Raw genomic sequence first — 17,735 nt, forward strand, 5'->3', positions numbered from 1 at the left:
GGCCTTCATGAGGCTTAAAACTTACCAGGGACTAGTGAAAAAGAAGAAAGGATTAGGGGGAGTTGGAGGACAAGAGAGGGTAAAGGGGGTGAATATGATCAAAATACATTATATACATATTTGAGAATGTCATAATGAAGCCCACTATTATGTATAATTAATATATGCTAATATAAAAAATCTTGAAAAATAAAATTTAACTTCCCTACCACAGCTCATGAGGATCCAACCTACCTCCCACTTTTGCCTCATCCATGCCTGCCACCTGTACAATGGTCCAAGAGGGCTGGCTGTCTCCCTCATCCTCTGACTACCAAGTGTTGGCTGTCTTCCTGGTCCTCTTCTACCTCAGTCTTGGCTTCTCTCCAAGGTGACCACCATCCATTCCATCTCTTCTTGCATGCACCAGCCTTTCCTCCTTAGAGAGGTGAGTCTAATCCTCTGTGTCCTAGAATCTGAGCTGGCATGCTTGATCAACAAGTTAAGGCAGAAAATATTCTAGAACAGTCTGGACTTAGTCTTGAAAAAAGATATGCCATTTCTTCCTTGCTTCCTGTGAAGAAATCCAGCCTCCTGATAAGCCCAGCTCTTTTGTGCCCTCCATATTTGTAGGGTAGCACAAGTTAGCCAATTGGGGCAGCCATGGGGGGGTGGGACACACACTTATTGCCATTCCTGCCGTTCCAGTCAACCTAACCCAAGGCCCAGGCATGTGAGATAAGGAACTGTCTTGAATATTAAGCCAAGTCAAGCCTTCAGATGACTCCAGCCCCGGCAGCCATCAGAACACAACTCAGCAAGAGAACTTGGGTGACAGACAACACTTGGCAGAGCCTAAGGGTGATATGTTTTGGATAAGAAGCAACCCCCAGAGGCTCACATGTCAAAATGATCCACAGTTGGTGTGTCATTGAGAGGTCATTGGATGATAAGGACATTAGCCTCATGACTAAATTAATCCACTGATGAGTTCATAACTGAATGGGCCATTGAGGTACAGCCTAGATGGAGAAAGCAGGTCACTACAGGCATGCCCTCCAAGTGTTGGTCTGGTCTTCAGGCACTTTCTGTCTGTCTGTCTACCTGCCTGCCTTTTATTTACCTCAGAGTGAGCCACCTGGCTCCACCATGTCTCCTCAGTATACAAAGGCCCACAGGTGACAGAACCCCATGGGCAGAACACCCCTAAAACCTGGAGACAAAGTGAAACCGGCCTCCTTTTAAGTGGTTTTCTTAGGTATTTTATTGCTATAAGAAGTGAATAACATAGTAATCGAGGCACGGGGATGTGAAAAAATGGCTTTGGTCGAAAGCCAGTAAGTTTGGGGGTAGTTTTATCTTTCCTTTGAAATATCCTTTCTCCTTTACCCTGGTACATCAGAAAGAAGACATCACTCCCCATGACTTGTCCTCTCTTGTCCAGGCTCACTTCCTCACCCTACCCTGTAACATGCAACGGAGAACGCCCCCTTTGGATCATGGAGGTAATTTCCTACTCACTGCATGGGTTCCTTCCATCTGTTTCCATGTAGCCGTATCTGTTGCCTCCACACCACAGGAAAAACAAACAAACAAACAAACAAACAAACAAACAAACAAAACCTTGTCTGTCTCCAAAGAGGAATCCACAAGGACTGCCATTCACCTGCTGGGAATTGGGGGAGATCTGCAGGAGGTTGCTGCCAGAGGCCACAGGAGCACTGGCCTCTGGCCCCAGGAGCAACAGTAGCTGCTGTTGAAACGGGCCTTGGCCATGACCCGGTCCTGAGGGAACATCTGCAGATCTGTGGTTGTCCTGGAATAGGCCATGGGAAAGTCCAAGAGCAGCCACGGCTGTTGACAAGCATCCCAGAATCCCACTGGAATGTTGTACCAGAATACACTGAGCCCTAAGGTCTTGGGTTCTATGCTATTTTGCTCATTTCTTTTTTATTTTTTTGGCTGGTCTTTCAGCTGGGAATTCATAACATTCAAGTTACCCCGGGGCACTGGCTCCAGGGATGCCACTCAGCTCCCACCCCTACCCTCCACTCTACCCCACCCCCACTCCACCCCACCCCCACACATAAAAAATGAAAGTAAAATGTCTCTGAGTTCAGAAGAGGACCCATCACCAGACCCTGAGTGTCCATACCCCACTACCCGGACATTCATCCAACATCTTATCTCCACTGGAACATCCTTCCTAGGACAACATGAACACTGACGTCTTTAGTAGCCCCCTTGAAAAGTCCACATACAGTGTACTCCAGCAGCAGACAGCACCAGACATAGAACCAGACATAGCAAATGACATCTGTCCCTCCCCACAAGCAGACAGCACTCAAGGATCAACCCAGTCTGCAACTCACATGCCAGCTACTTACCACCCATCTCTGAGGCAGTGCATGCCTCTAGACAGAAAATTTCCTGCAAATATCAATCTTCATGATTTTACTTCCCCTAACCTGATGTGATGCCTTTGATGCCTAAGTCAGGATAGGCATTCAACTAGAACCAGCCTCCTCCTCTCCCTTTCTTGAGATCCTGCATACCTATGAGGTACAGAATGGAATCAATGAAATAAGTATAGAGGTTCCTTAGAAAACTAAAAATAAAACATATAGTCTAGCTATACCATTCCTCGGTCTATACCCAAAGGACTCTAAAGTAACACACGACAGAGAAAATACTTACATGCCCATGCTGGCTGTTGCATTAGTCACAACAGCCAAGACATGGACCCAACCTAGATGTCCATCCACAGATGAATAGATAAGGAAAATACTGTGTATGTACACACAGTGGAAATTTGTTTGGCTACAAAAAGATGAAATATTGACATTTACAGGAAAATGGATGGAAGTGGGGATCATTATGTTAAGCAAAATAAGCCAGACTTGATTAAAGAGACAGACAAGACACCTCTGTGTCTTTCCACAGTGTTTCTATCATTGGATGGCTGTAAATTCATGAGGCTCAGCAGCTTTGTTGGCAGTAGTTTGTCAAATTGTCCTCATTTACCTAATAGCTGACTATGATAAGCAGGGTCTTTCATTCCAATATTAAGCCATGTTTTCTCTGTTATAGAAAATACAGATTTAAATTTGTGGGTGTAGGAGTATGACTTAAAAGTAGAAGGAGGACAAAGGGATCATGGGAGGAGAGGGAGAGATCTAAAGTGAAGAGGAGAGGGGAATGAGAGAGGAGCATGAGATATTTATGTCATGAAAGCAGAAGAGTGACTATTTGGGAGGTGGAGAATGGGACCAGTGAAGAGGAGGGAGGGGGAAGGGAAAGGAGGTGAGGGGAGAGAATAAAAACAAAGTGTACCAGACATGTGTGAAAATGCCACTGTGCTAATCAAAAATATCAATTTAAGAAAGAAAGAAAATAAAACCCAACTGTTAAAGATAAATGGAGCTTAACATTCTTTTTAGTGAGGTGCTGCCAACAGCCTCCTTCCCCAAAATCCTGGACAGGAAAGTAAACCTGCATATTTGTGAGTTGAGCCCCCCAGAGCATCAGGGTTGCCTCCCCTTGTATCTACTTCAATCTGGCTGGAGGAGTCCTCTTTGCTTTTCCTTCTAGTCTATCAAACATTTAGGGAGATCCTCAACTCCCCAAGTCCTCTTACTTCATTTCAGACACCAGGAGGAAAAAGAAGTCATCTCCTGCAGCAACACCAACCCTTGATTGCTTTTGTAGCTACAAGAGAGTCACTTTCCAAATCTTCTTGAGTAAAAAGAGGAGAAACCCTCGTCTCTCAACAGGTATGTCTGGCTGTTGGCAAAGGGAATTATAAGAAATCTAAGTATAATAACTCATCTCTTGGCAACTGCTGGTTACACCAGCAACCTGGAACTTTTATGGGCTGCCTTCATGACAAGGACCTCAGAGACAGAATTTTTTGACAGCTGTGTTCTTCAGAACTGACTCTTTCAGGAACACTGAACTCTCTCCTGGATCAGAATCCTCCTAAACTTCAGTTTAATGGGAAAACTCAATAAGACAACAAAAACCCCATATTGCAGTTTTCAACTCACAATGCTATGGAGAATTTCTAATTTAAAGTTTACAAGTGAAAAACAATTGTGTAATAAGAGTTAATAGTGGGAGAAGGAGTCATGTGTACTAGGAAGTAGAATTAGCCATTGTCATTTGTGTGATATAGTAGAGATACAAACACACGTTTGTATCTTTCCAATGTCAGAACCACTGAATGACAGTGCAGCCACAAAGGTAAAGTGGTCTTGCTGGCAGTGGTTTGCCAAGTGGTCATGATTTCCTTAAAAGCCAGCTAAGGCAAACATGGGTCCTTTTATTTAAATCTTAACTACTAAAATTAACTCTTACATCACATAACAAAGATGGATAGATAGATGGATGGATGGATGGATGGATGGATGGATGGATGGACGGATGGACGGATAGATAGATAGATAGATAGATAGATAGATAGATAGATGAAAGATGACAGACAGAAAAACAGATAAATATAATATAGATGTTTAAATTTGTATACATGTTGTTCACAAAATGATTTCAAAGGACTAAAGGGGCTGTAACAGAGTTCAAGGCCTGAGAGGCAGAAACTGATATGGGTACATAGAGATTGTCTGTGGGAATAAGATAATGAACTCTGCTGGGATGCTGCTGTAGGGTCAGGGCTCTGTGAGTGACAGAGTCAAGTTAACCTACAAAAATTAGATGAGGGACCATGGAGGTTATAGAGACAAAGGACAGGACAGGGTTCAGGTGAATGAACAGACAAACAGATGGACAGCAGGTGCAGGTGCAGATAGAAGGATTGTGTCTAGGTTAGGTTTTATTGCTGTGAAGAGATGCCATGACCATAGCAACTCTTATAAAGGAAAGCATTCAATTGAGACTTATACTTTAGAGATTTAGTCCATGGTCATCATGGCAGGAAGCATGGCAGCATGCAGGCATATGTGGTGCTGGAGAAGGAGCTGAGAGTTCTATATCTGAATTGGCAGGCAGCAGGAAGAGAGAGACACACTGGGCTTGACTTGAGCATCTGAAACCTCAAAGTCCACCACTAATGACACACTTCCTTCCAACAAGGCAATACCTACTACAATAAGGCCACACCTTCTAATAGTGCTACTCCCTATGAGCCTATGGGCTCATTTACATTCAAACCACCACATTCCACTCCCTGGCCCCCATAGGCTTGTAGCCATATCATAATGCAAAAAAATTCTCTCCAACTTCAAAAGTCCCAATAATTTATCAGTCTCAAACCTGTTTATAAGTCCAAAGTCTCTTTGGATTCATGGCAATCTCTTAATTGTAACTCCTGTAAAATCAAAATGAAAAAGCAGATTACATACCTCCAACATATAATGCCATAGGATGTACATTACCATTCCAAAAGGGAGGAAATTCGGCAAAGTAAGGAAATACTGGACCAAAGCAAGACTGAAAACCAGCTGGACAAACTTCAAACTCTGCATCTCCATGTCTGATGGTCAAAGCACTCTCCAGATCTCCAACTCCTTTCAGCTTTGTTGACTGAAACATACTTCTCTCTTTTGAGCTGTTTCCACACAGTCTGCAGCTTTCCTCAGAAGATACTCAACAGCTCTGGTATTTCCAACATCTTGGGGTCTCCAAGGCAATACAGGCTTTACTTTCACGCTTCACACAATGGCCTCTTTGGGCTTCAATGCAGGGACACCCCTGCCACACACCTGGCCTCAGCAACTTTCCTTAGTCACAGAGGGAAATTCCATAACCCCTTTCTTTTATTCTTGATTCTAAATCCAGAACCAAGTGGCTGAAGCTGCCAAATTCTGCTGCTTGCTAAGGCTGGAACATGGCCCCATTGTTCAAATACATTTTTTACCAGCTTTCTGTTTTCAATGGTTTCCTTCATTGCCTAAGCTTGGCTGTCCTGTAGCTCAGGCCTCAAACTCAAATATCAGCCAGCCTCTACCTTCTGAGCACTGGGATTAAAGGTGTGCACCGCCATACCCAGCCCTAAACTTTTCTTTACTTCCTTTGCACTTTAATTCCTTTTCACAAGTTGAAGCTTATCTGGGTGGGGTTTTTCTCTGAGGTCACCACTCCCTTTATTCCACTTAGCATCAGGCTTTTCTTTAATCTGTTTATACTTTCTGGTGCCCCTTTTCTCCTCAAACTGTACATTTTGTATTTTTCCTTTATGAATTTGCTTCTTTTCATTATTGCATAAGTGTGGCCACTAATAAGCAAGCAATACAATCAATACTAGTCTGTCTAGAAGTCTCTGCCAAAACTGTTAATCTACAACTCTTCAATTTAGCCTCAGGCAGATTTTTTGGACAAGGGCAGAAAGCAGCCACATTCTTCACCAAAATATTACAACAACAATCTCTAGGCCACATATTAATATTCTTCTCTGAAACCTCTTGAGCCAGGCCCCCACAGTTCAAATCATCCTCAGTACCACTGTCTTCCGTGTTCCTACTAGTATGGCCCATTAAGTCCTACTTAAAACATTCAGATGCTTTACTAATCCAAAGTCCCAAAGTCCACATCTCTCCTGCTTCTAAATATACAGCTTCTTTTCAGCTCTCATTCTTAGCTCCTCTCTTGCCTGAGTATACATATATTTCTAACAGGACTCCTTACAATCCTGAGAAAAGTATCAAAATGCTAAAGTTCATAGCACATTCCTAGAATAGCTGATAAGGAGCAGAGCCATTGCCATGGTAACACAAGGTTCTAAGGTCTCAGGTCCAGAGGGAGGGGCGCAGTGCCCAATGCCACAAACTCTGAGACATAGCTTTCTATCAATAGACTTAGCAAGTGAAGAATTGGCAGGCTTTTCTTAGGATGTTTTCTGTTAGTGACCTTGGTAAGATACCCGCGACTCTGATCTTGTGCGTAACTGTAGAGTTTTAAACTTATGATCTATTTTACAAATTTAGTCTAGTTTGAACTTGCTCTGAGGTAAAAATGAACTAAATGCATGCAGTTTGTGTTAGACTCAGGAGCGATTATTATTTTTTGTGTTAGTCTGAGCAAAATGACCAAAGCAGGTTTTAAGTGTCTATAGACTCCTGGGACAATAGATCTGGCTATGAAGTATCTCCTACTATGTTTTCTATATATCAAAATTATACAGCTAAATGAAAAGTCATCTTCCTGACCACCCACAGATACATGTGCCCATAAGATGTAATCATGAGATTACATATACACATTTTATGAAAATGCATGGTAGTGGGGAGATATCATAGCTATTATTGCACAAGAAATTACAGATGAATGCCGGGTGGTGGCGCACGCCTTTAATCCCAGCACTCGGGAGGCAGAGTCAGGCGGATCTCTGTGAGTTCGAGGCCAGCCTGGGCTACCAAGTGAGTTCCAGGAGAGGTGCAAAGCTACACAGAGAAACCCTGTCTTGAAAAACCAAAAAAAAAAAACAAAAAAAAAAAACAAGAAATTACAGATGAAAGCAACAGTATTCAGAGTTGGTGGCCTGCAAGCCTTGATCAACAGGTTAGCTCATCAGAAAACATTCCACTGGTGGGTTGACATCTGAATTATCAATTGCTATAAACTGTAATTGCATCATGACACACAATAGCTCATGACAGTGGCCTCTGACACACATCTATTCTAACAAGGCCATACCTTCTAATAGCATCACTCCCTATGAGCCTACAGGGGACATTTTCATTCAAACCACCACTGACAGGTAGACAGAAGGATGTCAATTCAAGCAGGGGACAGTGGCCAATAGTGGGACCAAGTAGAGTCTAAGTCCTAGACAGCCATGAGTTCTCTGCCTATGGATCCTTTGGTGCATACACCTGGTGGTTAGATGACAGGTCAGTGGAGCTACTGTCACCACTGTTAGGTGTCCTCTTCCTTGTGAGGTTTAGGTAAGGAAGTTGTATCCTGTCCTTGGTCTATCTCTCATAAGTTCTCAGCATACTGTTATCAGGGACAAGAACCTGTGACTAGAGAAGTCATTGACCCAAGAGAATAACTTAATATTATTACTCCAATAGATGGACATAGTCTTAAACCAACTCCTAATGACTTTTTATTATACTCATAGATCAATGCATCTCCTCTCAACCCCCATTAGAGAAGCTTCTTTTTGCAGTAGATGGCAATTAACACAGAGACCCATTCTATTAGTTACTTTTCTATTGCTGTGATGAAACACCATGACCAAAGCAACATATAGAATGGAGTGTTTAATTGGGGCTTACAGTTCCAGAGAGATAGAAAAGTCTATCACCATCATGCCAGGGAGAATGGCAGCCAGGCAGAAAGGCATGGTGCTGGAGCAGTAGCTGAGAAATCAATCCTGTTCCACAAATAGGGAGCTGAGAGCGTACTAGAGATGGCACAAATCTTTGGAAACCTTAAGCCTGCCCCTAGTGATGTACCTCCTCCATCAAGGTCACATCTCCTAATCCTTCCTAAACGGCCACCAAATGGAGGCCAAGTATTCAAATATTTATGAGGGGAGGGGCATCTCATTTAAACCACTACACTTACAGCTGCTCAAAGTGAGAATAAGAGATATCAAAATGTTCAAACCTAAATGAAACATCTGTATCACAGCCCCTCCTCCCAAGGCTCAGGGATCATTGTTGAAGATGAGTGTGTCTTAGTCACTGTCCTGTTGCTGTGAAGAAACACATGGCCACTGCAACTCTTATAAGAGAAAACATTTAACTGGGGGCTTGCTTACAGTTTCAGAGGCTTAGTCTACTACCATCATGGTGGGAAGCAGGGCAGCATTCAGGCAGACACTGAAACAGTAGTTGAGAACTACATCCTGATCCATACATAGGCAGAGAGAGAGAGAGAGAGAGAGAGAGGAGAGAGAGAAGAGAGATTCTGGGCTTATCACAGGTTTTTGAAACTTCAAAACCCACTCCCAGTGACACACTTACTCCAACAAGGCCATACCTCTTAACCCTTCTAATCCTTTCAAATAGTGCCACTTCCTTATGACTAATCATTCTAATATATGAGCCTATGAAGGGCCATTTGTATTCAAACTACCACAGGATGGAAAGATTGTAAGAGCCAGAGGTAGTGGAAGACTACCAGGAAACAGTGTTCTCCAGACACAACAGGACAGTTGCATATATGGGTCCATAGTAGTTATGACAGCATGGACAAAAGCCATGTAAGCTGAAGTCAGACAAAATCCAACATGGAGGGGGAGGTGTGCACAAAGTCTCAGGCCTAATTAAGAGAGCTGCTGGAAAATTAAGAATCCGTTTTCTCTGAGGGTGTAGGCCCTGGTAGGTGGATCGTATTCCATTGCAAGTCCACATATCCAAGAGTATATGGGTGGTACAAATTGGACTTGATGGGTTTGAGTGGGGGCAGGGAATAGGAGTGAGTAGGCAATGGGTCTGGGAGGAGTTTGAGGAAGGAGAAGTGAATACAATCAAAATATACTACAGAAAATTCTCAACAAATAAAAAAAGTTGTTCTAAAAATCAAAAAGTTCTTATGATACTTATCATATGGTTTTAATATACTCACATGCCCCTATTGTCCTGATTAATAAGAGTAAGTTATTTATCAGTCTGTGACTTGTGCATGGTTCTAGACAGTGGTCCAAATGTGTTCAGCAAAGTATAAAGTCACCCTGTTTCTGCATATATGCTGAAGTCAGCTACTTCTTGTAAAATGGAGTCTCTCAGGGCAAGGCACTGTGTGGAATGTTGTATGTGATCTGAGAATTACAGTAGTAATGAAGCCTGGGATAAAAGAACCTATGACTGCCAACAGCCAGTTATCAAGGGAAATTATAGCCAACCATACTGATGTGGCTTGTGTATTTATTATTCAATAAATTCTGACTTTGTAGAAAGGCACAATCATGTCCATCTTTGTTCCTACCACAGCATACTCACACTCACAACCAAGTTTCTCCTGGATCTTGGCTCCCTCAATATCTGTCAGGCCCAAATTCCAAAACCAAGGTGACTGTGGCTCTTCATTAAAGACTGAAACAATAGCCTCCGAGTATGTGTGTGTGTGTGTGTGTGTGTGTGTGTGTGTGTGTGTGTGTGTGTGTTTGCAGTGGCTCTTGGCTGGTGGAAGACTGTGCCATCTCTTTTGGGCTGGCTGCCTGGTTTCCATTGAGGTTGCTGTTTGGTTTATTTTAGGTGCTGGGTCTGCAGGCTAGTAGGCTGACCTGCCTTGGCTGCTCCCCAGGGAGGAGACCAGCACCTCCTGCCATTGCTAGAGCTTCAAGCTACAATTTCCATGGTACCCAGGTAACAAGAGCAGATTTGCAGTAGTGTCTGGGCCCTGTACCAAATTGGGGGATACAGCCTCCTAAGGAGGAAATGCTCCCACTTTGAGCCTTTGCAAGTGGCCCTATCACCGGGACTCACATACTGTGTGATTTTTTTCCTTCCATTGGCTTTGGCTCCTACAGCTATGAAACAATAGTTGTGCTGGGTAGAGATGGCATAGAATAGGAGAAAAAATATGGGTCCTCAGGCTAGAAGAATCAGGCTAAAATGTTGGCTTCATTGCTGACTTGCTTTGTAATGGTAGGCACGTAAGCACATTGTCTGCTGATTTTCTCATCTATAAACTCTCTCTCTCTCTCTCTCCTCTCTCTCTCTCTCTTTCTCTCTCTCTCCCTCCCTCTCTCTCCTTCTCTCCCTCTCTCCCTCTCTATGTCTCTTTCCTCTAACCAGTGATCCAATGAAGTGTGTGTCAAATTCTGGTGGTGTTGTTAGACTAGAGTTTAAAAAGGGAGGGGTCTCTTTGCACAAGGCAAGTAAGGAAGAAGAATACACTGGAGGAAACAAGGTTTGGGTCAGGTGTTGGTATGTGCCTAGAAAGAGAATCATCAGCTAGAAGAAACCCCAAGAAAAATGGGGGGGATTTGAATTGAGAAATTCAGATTGAAAAGCAGCCCTCTCACTCTTCCGTCTTTATAAAAATCTGTAGAGCAGTGTTGTGCTGCAAATGAGTAAGATGAGAAAACAGCATGTGTGATGCCTGAAATGGGGACCATTTTGAATGGATGGATTCAAGATGGGGAAAGCTGTATGTGTTAAAGAATGTTAAAAAAGGGAATGCTTGGGATTTCTTTGTAGGTCCATGATTGTGCTAACTCAGCAATTTCCAGAATGTTTGTGGAACATTAGAGCCCCCAAAATATTTGTGGAAGGAAGAAACAAGTCCTCTAGTCAATTAAATTTAGGAATAGCAGCATGATGTATCTCTTTCTTGAGGATTTGCAATAAATGTCAGCATTTTGGCAACATTCTTTCTAGCTGTATGTTTAACCCAGTAACTCCCAATTCAGTTCTCTTCTGTTGTATGGCAATGTTCTCTGAGGTAAATCTTTCCACCTTGGGGAGAAGTGTAGACAAATTTTTTCATTGGGACCATTAGCTCCCCAATAATGACATGGAGACTTATTATGAATTATGAAATCCTGGCTGATAGCCTAGGCTTGTTTCTAGCTAGCTCTTATAATTTAAGTTAACCCATTTCTATTAATTTACATGCTGCCACTTGGCTCACGACTTGTTACCTCATCTCCTACATGTCATGCTTCCTGTGGTCTCCCTGCAACCCCCCTTCCTTCTTCCAGCATCCTCTCTACCCCGAAAATCCTGCCTAGCTATTGGCCATTCATCTTTTTATTAAATCAATCCGAGTGATATATCTTCACAGTGTACAAAAAGATTATTCCACAACATGGAAGCTCATTAAGCCACAGGGTGTTCTAAAGGGAGACAAAACATTTCAGCCTGCCCGGAAGCTCCTTAAGCTCAAGGCTTCAGGAAGTCCCTAAAACTGACCAGATACACTAGCCCTGCACCGCCCCCCCCCAGATGTACATAAGCAGTAAGGACTACTGAGAGGCAACCTCAGACAGGAGGAGCTGCATAGAAGAGGCTTAGACCAGCCAAGCTGCCTGGAAGAGACATTCTCCAACTTGCGCTGCCTGCAGGCTGTCCAGTGTGTGCCAGGGTTCCAGCTTTCATGAGCTGTCATCCATGCTGGGGTGGGCTTTGGTAATGCAGCCATCTTTGAGTCATTTCTGCTCCTGTAAGTAAGTAACCCTTCACCCATACTTCTGTAAGTAACCCCAGTAAAACTCATTGGTTCACATAGTTGGACTTTGGTAATGTCCTTACTTTGGTCCTTCATTTGGTCCTCATTGGGGTAAATTGATCTTTGTTCATGCCTTCTCAGGAATAGTGTCAAACAATACTTCTAAACCAGTTCCCCACACTACATCTCTTACCTTTCACTGAATTTTGCAGGTCTTCCTTAAAGTGAACTAAGGTGGAGATGGGAAAAATGTTTGGAAAAATTATTTCAGGGTTTTTTTCCTGTGCCTGATTGTATGCACAAGAGCCTTTATGAAGCAAGAATGCATATTTGGAAAACTCTACATCCATTTCTTCATTTATAGAGCTATGGTACTTATCTCAAGATCATTATGAGAATCAGATGTGCAGCATGGTTCATACTCAGCAAGAAAAAAAAATGATGTCTTCATTTTTAATGTTACTCTCTGAACTATCTCTACCAGCCAGTCATTCTGCAATCCCTAACATGCCCTGGCCAATGAGGAATGAGGGCGGGAATCTTATGGCCCATTCTGTCTCCATTTCTTTGTAGAGCCAACCCAAAGCATATGCCAAGAGGAAGCAGGAAGGCATCTCATAGAAAACAGTGGAGGTGGCATCTGCCTGTGTGTCCTCTGAATGCCGAGTAGAGGAAGCGGCTCCTTCAGACACAGGATTAACCCTTCTAAGCCTATCAGAGCTGGTAGCATCAACTCTTACAGGCTGGCAGCTGACCACCAAGGGATAGAGAATCTGTTTAGTCATTCCCCAGCTGCAAGAGCAAGTATCTTGGAGAAGAAGCCAGATCCAAACCCTGGTCAGTCAAGCATCATCTAAAATGAGGAAACAGGGATCACAGACTCCCAGTGCTAAGAACTGACTGGTGTTGCAAGCCTAGCTAGAACAAGAACAAGCAAGAACAGCTACCTCTGGTGTCAGAGATCTATATGCCCTGCTCAGGTACCACCACACTAAACAAGTCTGATATCACCCCAACAACCATCAGACCCAAATCCCCAGCTTTCCTCCCTTTACTAAAGAATATCAACCATGGAAGATGAGTCTCCAAAGAGACCCTGTGGTCAATTTTGCCACCTTGATTAGTTCAGTTAATAATTATTGAACGATTACAAACACAGCCCCCAACAAATACGGCGAAACAGGGAAGGTCTGGGCACTTACAAGCTCATAGTTTAGTGGAGAATGACAAACCCTCACAAGTCCCCAGCAAAGGCACAAAATGATGTCAGACAATAAGAGTGTTTTAAGTCAAGTTGGAGTCGAGGTGAAAGATCAATGTATTGGAACAAACTCCTTCAAAGAAGGGACCTGTGAGTTAAGACATGAATGGGGGGAGGGGAGGAACCAAAGGGAACTGGGAAGGAGAGTGCCCCCAGGCAGAAGGGTAGCAAGAGCAAAATGGCCTTCAGATGAGCCCCGAATGTGAGCACACAGCTCAAATGGCTGCAGCCCAGATGACCACAGCCTTGTGGCAGGAAGTGGACAGGACCAGAAGGGGATAAGTTCAATAGCTCCAGAGCAGAACTCCTGCAGGTCAACATAAGGACTGTGACTTCATTCCCAACGTGATGAGAAAGCTAAAGAAAGGAAAGACCACTTAGTGGAAACCAGATGATGTGCTGCATATTTTATGTCAACTTGACACAAGCTAGAGTCATCTGAGAGCAGGGAACCTCAGCTGAGAAAATGCCTCCATAAGGTTGGGCTGTATGCAAGCCTATGGAGCGTTTTCTTAATGAGTGATTGATGTGAGAAGGCCCAGTCCATTGGGGGTGGAGCCACCGTTGGGCCGGTGGTCCTGGGTTCTGTAAGAAAGCAAGCTGAGCAAGCCATGTACAGCAAGCCAGTAAGCACCCCCCCCCCCCCGTGGCCACTGCATCAGTTCCTGCTTCTGGGTTTCTGCCCTGTTTGAGTTCCTGTCCTGACTTCCTTAGAGGAGAAACAGTGATTTGAAAGTGGAAGCCAAATAAACTTTTTCCTCCCAAGTTCCTTTGGTCATAGTGTTTCATCACAGGAATGGTAACCCTAATTGAGACAGATGGTAAGAAGCAAAAGAGGATGCAGAAAGCCCTCAGGAGACGTGGCCTTGTGTAGACAAAAGGGATGGTGGGAAGGTATTCATACCCCATATTAGGTTCTCCGCCAATGTAGTAAGCCAGATCAAACCGAATTAAACATAAAGGACTAACGTAAAAGACCAGGTTTATTGGGCAAAGCACTCCCCAGTGACCTTTCCAGCCCCCAGAGGTGAGACAATGGAAAGGGACAGGGAAAATCACATGGCTGGTCTAGAGGAGGGGACTTAAATACCCTGTAGGCATCGTCTTGAGCAGCTAGCCGCTTTGGGGGAGGAGCCTGTACTTTTCTGAGCGGGCAGGGTTCGGGGAGAGAGGTGTGGGGCCAAGCTGGAGGTTCCAGCTGAACATCCTGACCTTCTTGGATAAAGGGTCGCTGGTTCAAGTCTGGCTACTTCCTGCTGGCACGGGAGAAAGTGGGGAGGGGGAGTTGGGAGCTGGTGGCTTATGCTCAGTGAGTGAAGAAGCATTTGATTAACTACCATTCTGGAAACCTCAGGTATCTGTTTCTGGAGGAAGCAGAGAAGGTGAGTTGCTAAGAGAAAAAAATAGATTATTGTCACTGGCCCTACATATAGGGCTAGCCATGGGAAGGAGCTAATATAGATCAGAGGCAACTGTCTTAGGACCAAAAACCAATGAACAGCATCCACTCTGTAACACTGACACTTGGCAAAACTCGTTGTGAAAGTAGAAATCACTGAGACCATAGACCATGCCCTCCTCATCACTGAAAGGAATGGGGTCAGGAGGACAGATCCAGCATTGTCTGAGGTCACCCAGGCTAAAGGACATTGGCAGGCTGGACAGCTCATCACCTGACTATCTGTGCAGTACATTCTCAGAAGAAGACCACTTCATCCTCTGTGAGCAGGCAGCAAAAACAGTGTCTAAACAGGCCTTAGGGCAGGATTCACATGAAACTTGCCGTCAGAAGTACATTCTGGGACTGTACCCCAAATCTATCTCCTGTGCTGCCCTCTAGGCTCCCATTAGCAAGACATTGGCTCAGCAGCCCTGAACCACAACTCCTACCACTGGCAACTACATGTCAGAGTCATCATATGTAAAATCAGTTATTATAGTAACAGCCCTGTAGCCTCAGCCATGGTGGTTCAAATGTCCATCCACCCTGAACTGGGCCCATCACCCTATATGCAGAAGGGTTTATATGTTTCACTCACACAACAGTGCTCCCATGGAGTGAGTTGTAACAGACACACTCTCCCAAACCCCCATCCCTTGAAGGCCTCTGAGAACTGAGCTGAAGACATCAGTCTTGTTTCTAACAGATGTACCATTCCACACTTTCCAAAGTCCATCCCAGTAGTCTTCAGCTTCTTCTTTATACCCCATCAGTAAAAATATTTCGATCACATATCCCAATGTATAGAAGTAATGTCTCCTTAAATATCTGTAATGCAGTGAAAAAGCCCTATGAATGTCATGTGTATAATATAGCATGCCCAAAAATTTTCACTGATGAGATTTTTTTAAAACAAATATGCATAGACACTTTCCCCCTGGTCCTAGTACATGGTTCTTCACAGAATGCTTGCACCATCAAAGCCTTTGGATGTAAGTCATAAAGCGGCAGCCTGTAAGCCAAATGTCGCCCACAGATGTGTTTTGTTTGGCCTGAACAATGTTTCTAAATTTTATATTAGTTCTCTACACTTAAGAGTTGGAGAAGTTGACATCAAAAATGATTTTCCACCATTTTATTCAGTTTCATCCCCAGTGTCTGTTATACAGTAGGCACTTAATAAATATCTGTTTAGTTATATTCCCAGCTTCTATCCCAAAAAATCAGTTTGAGATTTCAGCAAGCAGCGAGGGATTCTTGTAATCAAGGCATTGGCTCACCAGTCCTGCATCCCAGTTCCCTCCATTCCCTGTTGTCCTATACCTAGGCAGCCTCATTTGGACCTGTCTACCTACCTGGCCCCCTCCATACCTGAACAACGGCTTCTGCATTAGAGTTCTCTGGTTGTTTGACAACCTCTCTCTCATCCCAGGAAGTCCAAGATGGGATTCTGTCTGGCATCCAAATGCACAGATTTGAACCTGATTCTGTCAATGACATTCCTTGGGGAACTTGCTCTCTGAGCCAGCTCTCTTAATCTTGAAAACAGTCTATCAATTCCTTCTTCCTGGGTTGTTTGACAATGAAAATAAGGGAGATTGTATCTGTAGATAGCTTTGTATATGATAAATTATTATAAAACGTGAAAACAGCTACACTTCTCCTTCAAAAGGACTGGGTGAGGGGATGGGGTGGCAACTTCTAGCCTCACACTCCCCTACACTAGCCAGAATTCTCAATGCACCCCACAGTAGCCCTACTGTATAGGCTACCACTTTGTACTTCTGGGTTTAATGAGAGAAGACGAGCGAAGGAACAAGCTGAAGGTTAAGGAGGAACCCCATAACTTCAAGATTTGGAATCCATTCTTCTAACAATATAGACTCCTTATTTCACTTTGTCTTGTTTCTAAGTCATTAAAGCAGGACGGGGATGTGACTCATTGGTAGAACAGGTTCGAGGCCTTAGGCACTATGGGTACTGAGTCATTACATCCCTGTGACTTGATGTACTAGCAGAGGCAGCTCCATTGTCTTCCGTCCAGAGACCAGTGCTACACCTCGTGTCCTTCCACTCTGGATCCCAGGAGCCAGTCCCCAAGTCTCCATGTTTTATCCCATTAGATCTTTCATGGAATTGTAACCTCATTACTCACCACTTAGAATATGTGCACGAGAGATGCGTCAGTCAGCTCTCCATCACTGTGAGAAAGTCCCTGAGAGAAAGAAGTCAACGAACAGAAAGGTTTGTTTTGGTCCAGGACTTTGCAGTTTTAGTCCATGGTTACTTGGCTTCATTCCTTTGACCAGTGACACATCCAAGTGACATGTCACTTGCAGAGGAGGGTGCTCACCTGGTGGCATCAGGGAAGCAGAGGAGGGGGAAGCGTCTGGGAACAAGATATGGGGACAAGGTGTGACTCAGTGCACTACTTTCCCTGACTTAATCCTACCTCCCAGTAGTCCACTCAGCTTTGAGTTCATCAGATGAGTCCATCGATGAGGTTGGCACCCTCATAATCCAATCACCTCTCAACAGAAGCAACACAGAGAACCAGGCCTCCAACACATGAGCCTGTGGGAACATTTCCTATCCGTATCATGCCAAGAACTTTCTTCTTTTACCTTCTGTCAGTGAGGGGAGTATTTCCGTCCCATTTAAGTCAGCAACACCTCTCTCACACTGGCTCACCTCCTCTCTTGCTTTCTCACTCTTCCTCTGCCCCACTTCTGGGTCTCTCTTAAATGTTTTGCCAGCTACATGTTGAATTACATGAAATCACCAGCATTTAAGCATTTGTGACCTAGGAAAGGGCAATTTCCTGTGGATCAGCTTCCCTCTTCCCATCCCCAGTCGACTTTGGGGGTTTTCTGCAGTCTCCATATCTCCCTGTTTTAAGTCAAAGCCGGTTGTTTGTGTCATTTTCCACAGTGATAGTACTTTGGCCGTGAGAAAAACACCTCACCATCTGAATAT

General features: G+C 44.0%; 1 long non-coding RNA gene across 2 annotated transcripts; it reads left to right on the plus strand.

Moving 5' to 3' along the window:
• The first annotated feature begins 219 nt into the window (after positions 1-219).
• On the plus strand, positions 220-13,849 carry LOC131923349 (uncharacterized). 2 transcript variants are annotated; one of them, XR_009382580.1, is made up of 4 exons: positions 220-427; positions 1,382-1,484; positions 3,627-3,752; positions 12,631-13,849. It is a non-coding gene; the product is annotated as an uncharacterized LOC131923349 (long non-coding RNA). The 2 variants fall into 2 exon arrangements; XR_009382581.1 differs by having other exon boundaries at positions 1,424-1,484.
• The last annotated feature ends 3,886 nt before the right edge of the window (positions 13,850-17,735 follow it).

Source organism: Peromyscus eremicus, chromosome 13 (assembly GCF_949786415.1).
Source record: "Peromyscus eremicus chromosome 13, PerEre_H2_v1, whole genome shotgun sequence".
NCBI classification, from domain to species: Eukaryota; Metazoa; Chordata; class Mammalia; order Rodentia; family Cricetidae; genus Peromyscus; species Peromyscus eremicus.